This window comes from Notamacropus eugenii, chromosome 2 (assembly GCF_028372415.1).
Source record: "Notamacropus eugenii isolate mMacEug1 chromosome 2, mMacEug1.pri_v2, whole genome shotgun sequence".
In the NCBI taxonomy this organism is placed as follows: Eukaryota; Metazoa; Chordata; class Mammalia; order Diprotodontia; family Macropodidae; genus Notamacropus; species Notamacropus eugenii.
This window is the reverse complement of record NC_092873.1, coordinates 33443458-33451779: the sequence shown is the minus strand read 5'-3', so window position 1 is coordinate 33451779 and position 8322 is coordinate 33443458. Positions and strand designations below refer to the sequence as shown.

The window sequence follows — 8322 nt, the reverse complement described above, 5'->3', positions numbered from 1 at the left end:
TTGCTTGGAGGCTTTGGATGAAGGAGTTTTGACTTTGTTGTTTTCTGTTTGTATACTTTGGTCTTCCTTTTCACCAAAGTAAGATTCTAAGTCTGATTCTTTTTCTGTTTTTTGCTCATTTCCCCAGACATTTCCATGACTTTTGAACTCTTTGTCAAGGTAGTTCTCTGCTTGCAGTAGGATTGTGGAGTGTACTGTCAGTCTCTTGGTCCCCCTATAATCTGTGGGCCTAGAAGTCCTGAAATAGTAGCTGCCCTGGCTGCTGCTATCACTGCTGTGAGTGCTGTGACTCCTCCACCCCCCCTGCTGCCCTGGAGGTGGGGTCTGACCACTCTACTCTCCACACAGGTCCCACAAGATTTTTCCACTGACATTCTAATTTGTCCTTGGGGCTTTGGGGTCATGAAGTCTGGAAACCACTACACTTGCCTAAGATTCAGGCCCCCCAAGGCCTGTTAAGTTCCTGTCTGTGCTGGTGTAGCCCACATTGGAATGCACTAGACTCCCAATGTGATGCAATAGACATTTTTCAGCGACCTTCCAAGCTCTCTTGGAGATTTTCTTCACTCCAACATTCAGTGGGTTCAGCATCTCCAGAATTTGTTTAGTCATTTTTTACTGTTATTTGGCTTGGTTTCTGGGGAAAACTGTACCAAGTTCATGCAGTTACTCTGCCATCTGCCATCTTGGCTCTGCCCCACTCCATTGTAATCTTAAAAGAATTGTTTTCTTCACTGAGCTTTTTAACCTCTTTTTCCATTTGACCCATTCTGCTTTTTAAGGCATTCTTCTCCTTATTGGCTTTTTGGACCTCTTTTGCCATTTGGTTTAGTCTAATGTTAAAGATGTTATTTTCTTAAGCATTTTTTTTTTTTTTGGATTTCCTTTAGCAAGCTGTTGACTCTTTCTCTATGATTTTTTTGCAACACTCTCATTTTTCTTCCCAATCTTTCCTCTACTTCTCTTAATTGATTTCAAAATCCTTTTTGAGCTCTTCCATGGCCTGTGACCAATTCATATTTTTCTTAGAGGCTTTGGGTGCAAGAGCTTTGCTTTTGTTGTATTCTTTTAGCTGTATGTTTTGATTTTCTTCAAAATCAATGATGTAAGAAAATACCTCTTCACTGAGAAAGTAAGAATGTATATTCTCTTTCTTTTCCCCCCGTTTGCTTATTTTCTCAGTCAATTACTTGACTTTTGAGCTTTGTTAAATGGCTACAAAACCGACCTCTGCTTCAGCCTTGGCTGCAGCTGCCCTGGGACTAGGGCAAGGGCTGGGGCTGTTGCTGGGCTGGCCAATGCTTCCCTCTCAGTCAGGTGAGAGACCCTTCCCACTTACCTTTGAAACTATCTTTAACAATTGTGGATTGAGAAGTCTGGAATCTACAGAAGTTGCCCTAAGACGTATGGTGTGGCCCATGTCAAAATGCCCTCCAATTCCAGGCTGATGCAATAGATCCTTCTTGTTGACTTTCTAGATTGTCTTGGACTGAAAATATGCTTCAGTCTGTCATTTTGTGGCTTCTGCTGCTCTAGAATTTTTTAGAGTCATTTTTACAGGTTTTTTGAGGGGTTTCAGGGGAGAGCTGTAGCAGGTCCTTGCTTCTTCTCCACCATCTTTTCTACCTCTGAAAGAAAATGACAGGGGGATAGATTTAACAAGAGACACTGATCTGCTTCCATAACCTGTGTTGAGGTCTCTTCTCCCTATTCTCAATATTGCTATCAATTTATTTCCCTTGAAATAAATGAATATTTGACTGATAATTCTGTCTTATGTGATTAATGACAGTGACTTAGTTGGGTTAGAATCTTGCTTCAGACATTTGCTAGCTCTGTAAGATGTTAAAGTCCCTCCTGACTAGCTGTCAAAAGAATAATCTTAATTGAAATCTCTCCAGACAATAAATCTATTTATTTTTCCAGAGAGAAGAAGGCAACAGACAAAGCCTTGGGGAACACCATATTTAAGGAGGATCGAGGAAGAGGAGAATGAACCACTGAAATAGTTAGCAATTAAGTAAGAAGAGAATGAAAGAAGACTGACCCAGGAACCAAGAAAGAAGAAAGTATGCTGCAAAACGCTGTGTGATATTTTTCAGAAAGGACAAGGCAGGATGAGGTCACAGGAAAGGCTGAGAGATGTCTGGTGTACCTTGGAGAGAGAATTTTCAGTAGAATTATGAGGATGAAAACAAATTACAGGAGATTGAAGAATGAGTGGTTAAAGTAATGCAATATATCATGCAATATATGATCTATTTAATCAAACAGCAAGTGTTTATTATGAGTCTACTATATGGTAGGTACACTATCTTAGGAGCTGGGCATATTAGTACAAAGTGTGAAATAATTTCTACTTACAATGAATTTATATTCTATAGAGGGAGGTAAATACATATAAAACATATGCAGTATGCATAGAAAATTAATAAATATAAAATGCAGTTAAATGCAAGGTAATTTAAGAGACAGCAGTTTAGAGCATTAGGAAAGGTCTTGTCCAAAAGATACTTCCTGAAACAGAGGAGGAAGAAGAACATACAAGACAGCCAAAGTGATTGACTAATCCATCTATAGCACTGTCAAAAAAAGCACCTAAACAATTGTTCAAACTCATGTTGGCATCTTTGTCTAGTTTACTTTTCATTGGTGCTTTCAAAGGTGATGATCCCTTGCTTATCCAATATTATTACACTGACAAAGGTCTTTACTCCCTAACTTTACTACCAAGAACAAAACTGACTCAGTCTTAATGTTCACAAGCCACTCAGAGTCATCCTGCTTGCCTTATAGCCCCATTCAGCCTCTAATTGGACCTGATAGGTCATATGGCATACGTCCTCTATCAAGACAAGGGGAATTTGGGTGGCTGGAACACAGGATAGCACAAGTTCTTAACTAGATCCACGCCAGAGGTTGCCTTATACCTTCAAGTTAAAATATAAAATCCTTTGACAATTGAAGTTCTTTATAAATTGAACCCTTCTTACCTATTCCCTAGCATACACTCTGTAATCCAACCATAGCAGTTCACTTGTTATTGCTTCCTCACTTTAATCTATCTTTCATTCCCATACCTGAAATGCTCTCCTTACTCACCTCTACTTTAGAATTCCTGGTTTCCTTAAAATTCAACTCAAACATCATCTTCTGTAGGAAGTCTTTCCTGGTCCCCTCAAGATGCTAGTCTTTTCTTCTAAAGTTATCTTCCATCTATTCTGTATGTGTCTCTTCTCTCCTTACCTCTTGTCTCCTCTTTTCTCTTCTTTCTTACTTTCCTCTCTTCTCTCTTCTTTTCTTTCTTTATCATTTAATAATTCATTTACCTATCTATCCATTTATTTATTCACCCATTCATTTATCTGTTCATTAATGCTTTGAGGTATTTGTTTAATCATTTATTTACATATCACTCATTAGAAACTTTTTCTTTTGTTTCCTCAAATATTTCTTTGTGTCCTCAGGTTAGCATAATGTTAGCACATTGTAAACAGCTCATAAATGCTGGTTGACTGATTAATGTCCTTAGAGATAGATACTGTGTGGAATAAATTGTCAGACACCATCCTTCTTCCTTTGGAATTTACAAGGATACGATAGATCTAATTGATATGAGTAGAGATAGCTAGATATAGAGGATCTGTGTCATGTAGGAATTTCCAGCTGGACAACATACATATACATATACATATACATATACATATACATAGACATATACATAGACATATACATATACATATACATACATATACATATACATATACATATACATATATAAATTAATTCAAAGTGTAGTATTGATTTAGGTTTGTAACAAAGATCTAATAGTAATAGAATTAAAGGGTATTTCTAAGGAAACTCTGAATTCACTCTAAACACTGTATATTTCAGTGCTTAGATAGGTCAGAAGTGGATCCCCAGAAAGACTTTTTCTTGCTATCAATTTAGTGCGTATTGGGTGGGATGGAACTAGATCTGTGATTTCATCAGTATAGGGCAGTAGTGTCATTTAGAAGTGAATCCCTTCAGGCCACATTTTGACTAAGAACGAACATTATCTATATTGTATTTTCATTTGTTTTGTTAAACATTTTTCTATTACATTTTAATCTGGTGCCTGACACACTAGAGAGTTGTGTATTTGTACATATTACTCTGGTATACATTACTCCCAAAAAAGAAATTTCCTTCAGCAAAAAAGAACAGAGAAGAGTTCAAGAGTTTTGTTAGGGTAAGTTATTCAGCCAGGGCCACATAGCCAATATATATCAGAGACAGGACTAAAGCCTAGGTCTTCCTAATTCTAATGTCTATTGTCTATGGGCCTGCTATCCTTTACTACCTTTCTTAGAGTCCATATCTTTGTGTAATGACCTTGTTTCTCTCCTAGCAATATTGTTACCTTTATCTCCCCAAATCCTGGCCTTGACTCCAAGCTATTTATTTCTTTGAATCTCAGAATTCTAAAAGCCTGACCCTAGTGCAGCAGATGACAAATGCCAACTACTTCTGTCCTTCTGTCAATGTTCTAGTCAACCTGGCTAGAGAACATGAAGGTATAGGTCTCAAATGGAAATTTGTGTGAAGCCTCTCTGTTCTGAATATTCTATATTCTTTAGGGCTGTTTTCTAAATGAAGCTCCTTTATAATATAATGGTTATATTTCTATAACTAAAGTCACTTGAATAAAGCCCCAAGAAAATATTGCTGAAGAGAAAAGCTAGTCAAGAGACTCATTTCTACTACCTTACCTGTGGTCTGAAGGTAGAAATACCCTAATTCTTCCTTTGTAAGAGCCCATTCATAGCAATAATACCTTATATTTCCATGGAGGCTCAGATAGATATAATGATTTATCCTAAATTCTGTGACCAATAAGAGCTAGGACTCTAAACCAAGTCTTTTGACTAGTTTAATGGTCTTCTACTGCCCTACTCTGCCTTCTAGTCACCAAGTTCCTGAGTTGACTCATTCTCTTAATCTTGACAAAATGCTCCCTAGGTGCCAGCACAGTTTTGAACTTAAGGCAGAAATAAGTTAAACTTATATACTCCATTGTTCATTAATATCTTCAGGGTGTATGGCACAATTTCACAGGCTTGTTTTAGGAATTGGTGACATTTTAATGTGTGGCATTTTTTTTTACTTGAAAATTATTTTGTACCCTTTAAAAGGGAAAATGATAAAAACTCTTATCAAGTATATAAGCAAACAATTATAATCAGTGGTACCAGCTTTCCTATATCCTATCACCAGTTATTCTTTGTTCCCCTCAAATGCCTTGATTCTTCTGCAGAGAGGGAGCAGTAGAAGCCCCTAACACAAGTAGTGAAAGCATGACTAAGTCTATAGAAAATCAGGCAATCAATATCAAAATCAGATTAATTATATGCTTTATAGTCAAAGGTAGAAAAGCTTCATATAGTCACTTAAAACAAGACTTGGGAGTGACTGAGGCTTAGATCATGTGCTTCTTATTGCAAAATTCAAACTTAAATTGAAGAAAGCAGGGAAAACCACTGGACTCTACTGGAATGACATAAATAACATCCTTTACGAATAATGAATTGGAAGTGATGGATAGATTTAAGGGATTAGATCTCGTAGAGAGAGTGCCTGAAGAGCTGTGGACAGAAAGTTGCAATATAATACAGGAAGCACCATCAAAAAATATCCCAAAGAAAAAAGAAGATCAAGAAAGTAAAATGGTTGTCTGATGAGGTTTTGAAAATGGCTGAGAAAAGAAGGACAAAGGAGGAAGGGAAAGATACACAAATGAATACAGAATTTCAGAGAATAGCAGGGAGAGAGAAGATTTTCTTAAGTGAGCAAGGCAAAGAAACGATTTCTTCAAGAAGATTAGAAATATCAAGAGAATGTTTCATGTAAAAATGGGCGTGACAAAAGACAAAAATGGTAGGGATGTTACAGGAGCAGAAGAGATTAAGAAGAGGTTGCAAGAAAATACAGAGGAATTATACAAGAAAGCTCTTAACATCACTGCTAACCACGATGATGTGTTTACTGATCTACAGCTGGACATCCTGGAAAATAAATTCAAATGGGCCTTAGGAAGCATTGCTATTACTAAGGCAATAGGAGGTTATAGAATTATAGCTGATCTATTTAAAATTCTGAAAGATGCTGCTGCTAAAGGTCTTTACTTGGTATGCTAGCAAATTTGGAAAACTCAGCAGTGGCTCCTGGATTAGAAAAGATCAGTTTACATTCCAGTGCTGAAGAAGATCAATGCCAAAGAATGCTCAAATTACAGCATGACTGTGCACACCATCAAGGTTTCTTGAACCTACGGTTGAGTAGTATGTGAACTGAAAATTGCCAGATGTTTAGGTTGGTTTTTGAGAAGTCAGAAGGACTAGAGAACAAATTGTCAACATCCATTGGATTACAGAGAAAGCAAGGGAGGTGCAGGAAAAGAAAATCTATTTCTACTTTATTGACTACACTAAAGCCTTTGATTGTGTGGATCACAGCAAAATGTGGCAAGTCCTCAAAGAGATGAGAGTACTAGATCATCTTATGTGTTCCCTGAAGAAGCTATATGTGGTCAAAAAGATCAATTAGAATCAAACATAGAACAATTGATTGGTTTAAGATTGGGAAAAGAGTATGACACTTTATTAATTTAACTTGTATGCAGAGTACATCATGTAAAATGCCAGGCTGGAAAAATCAAAAGCTAGAATTGGAGCTGCTGGGAGAAATAACAGTTTCACATATGTGGAAGATACCTCTCTGGCAGCAGAAAGTGCAGAAGAATTAAGAACTCTCATAATGACGATGAAAAGAGAATATAAAAACTAGCTTGAAGCTTAACATCAAACAAAGCTAAGATCTTGGCAACTAACACCATCACTTCCTGGCAAATAGTGGGAGAGGAAATGGAAGCAAAGTCAGATTTTATTTTCTTGGGTTCAAAGATAACTGCAGATGGTGACTACAGTAATAAAATTAAAATATGCTTCTTCCTTGGAAGGAAAGATACGGCAAAACTGGAAAACATTCTAAAAAGCAAAGACATCACCTGCTGACAAAGATCTGTGTAGTGAAAACTGTGGTTTTTCCAGTAGTAATGTATGTCTGTGAGAATTGAACTATGAGGAATGCTGAGCACCACAGAACTGACAATTTAGAATTATCATGCTGGAAAAGATTTTTAGTAGAAGTAACAAATATTTTGGGAGATAGTGGAGGAAAGAAGGACCTGGTATGCTGTAGTCCGTGTGGTCATAAAGAGTTGGACATGACTGAACAACAACATGAATGAACGGCAACAAATTTCAGAAATATTAGGAGCAAACCAATGAGATTCAAAACACAGGAGACAAGAAAATTCTAGACAGACTCCAGAATTTCTAGGAGGGCCACTTCTCTTCTCTTCTCTTCATTATAAGGGTAAGGGCTATAAAATGTGCTCATGTGTATTCACACATTTACACCATCTATATACATACCTATATATACATATAGGTAAGTAAGCATAATGTATAGACCCACATATTATATTGTGTATATATATATATATACATATACACATACATTCATATACACATACATATGTGCATATACATGTACATCCATGCACACACATACACATATACATACACACCTACATACATGCATAATGTGTGTATGATACACACTGATGTTAAAAAGATAGGCCTTTGTTTCAGGGTAAAGTATGGGTTCATTAAAAAGAAATTTGCAGTTTCCCAAAGGTGTTTCAGTCTGCTCTCTTTCTGTTCTATTCTCAGCCATTTGACTTGGTGCCTTGGTAGAACTGAAAACTAACTAATAGACAGCCCTTGTGCTCCCCAATATCCTAGTGATATTGAGTTGAATGGGGTAGACAGGCATGAATAAGTTTGAATGTCCATCATTGGAGGGAATGCCCAGATTGATGACATCAGAGATCCACTTGGGTAATTGACCACTTAAAAACACTAAGTAAAACTGAGATGTCTATCCTTTGATAATTTTCAAGTGAAAATATTGTTATTTCTCCCTTGATTGTTGTAATTTTAAAAATTTCTCTGTCCCTATTTCCTTTAAACAACCACTTGATCTCTCACACTGTGAGACCTTCAGAAATCTTTGCCAGGCCACAACTTTGAGAAGACTAGGCTAGGAGATTTTTCCCATAACTGAGTATCTGAGAAGTCTCTTCTTCTAATAACTATCTTCCTTCAGAAACTATCTTTAAGCTTTCTTGGGTTATATGGAATTAAAATAATTGTATTTTGTGGTAGCAATGTATTTGCCAATCCTATAATCACTTTGCATTTAGAATGAATGAGT

General features: G+C 36.7%; 1 pseudogene; it reads left to right on the top strand.

The window, feature by feature from the left end:
* Positions 1-4553: 4553 nt before the first annotated feature.
* Positions 4554-6588, top strand: LOC140522602 (uncharacterized; annotated as a pseudogene).
* Positions 6589-8322: the final 1734 nt, after the last annotated feature.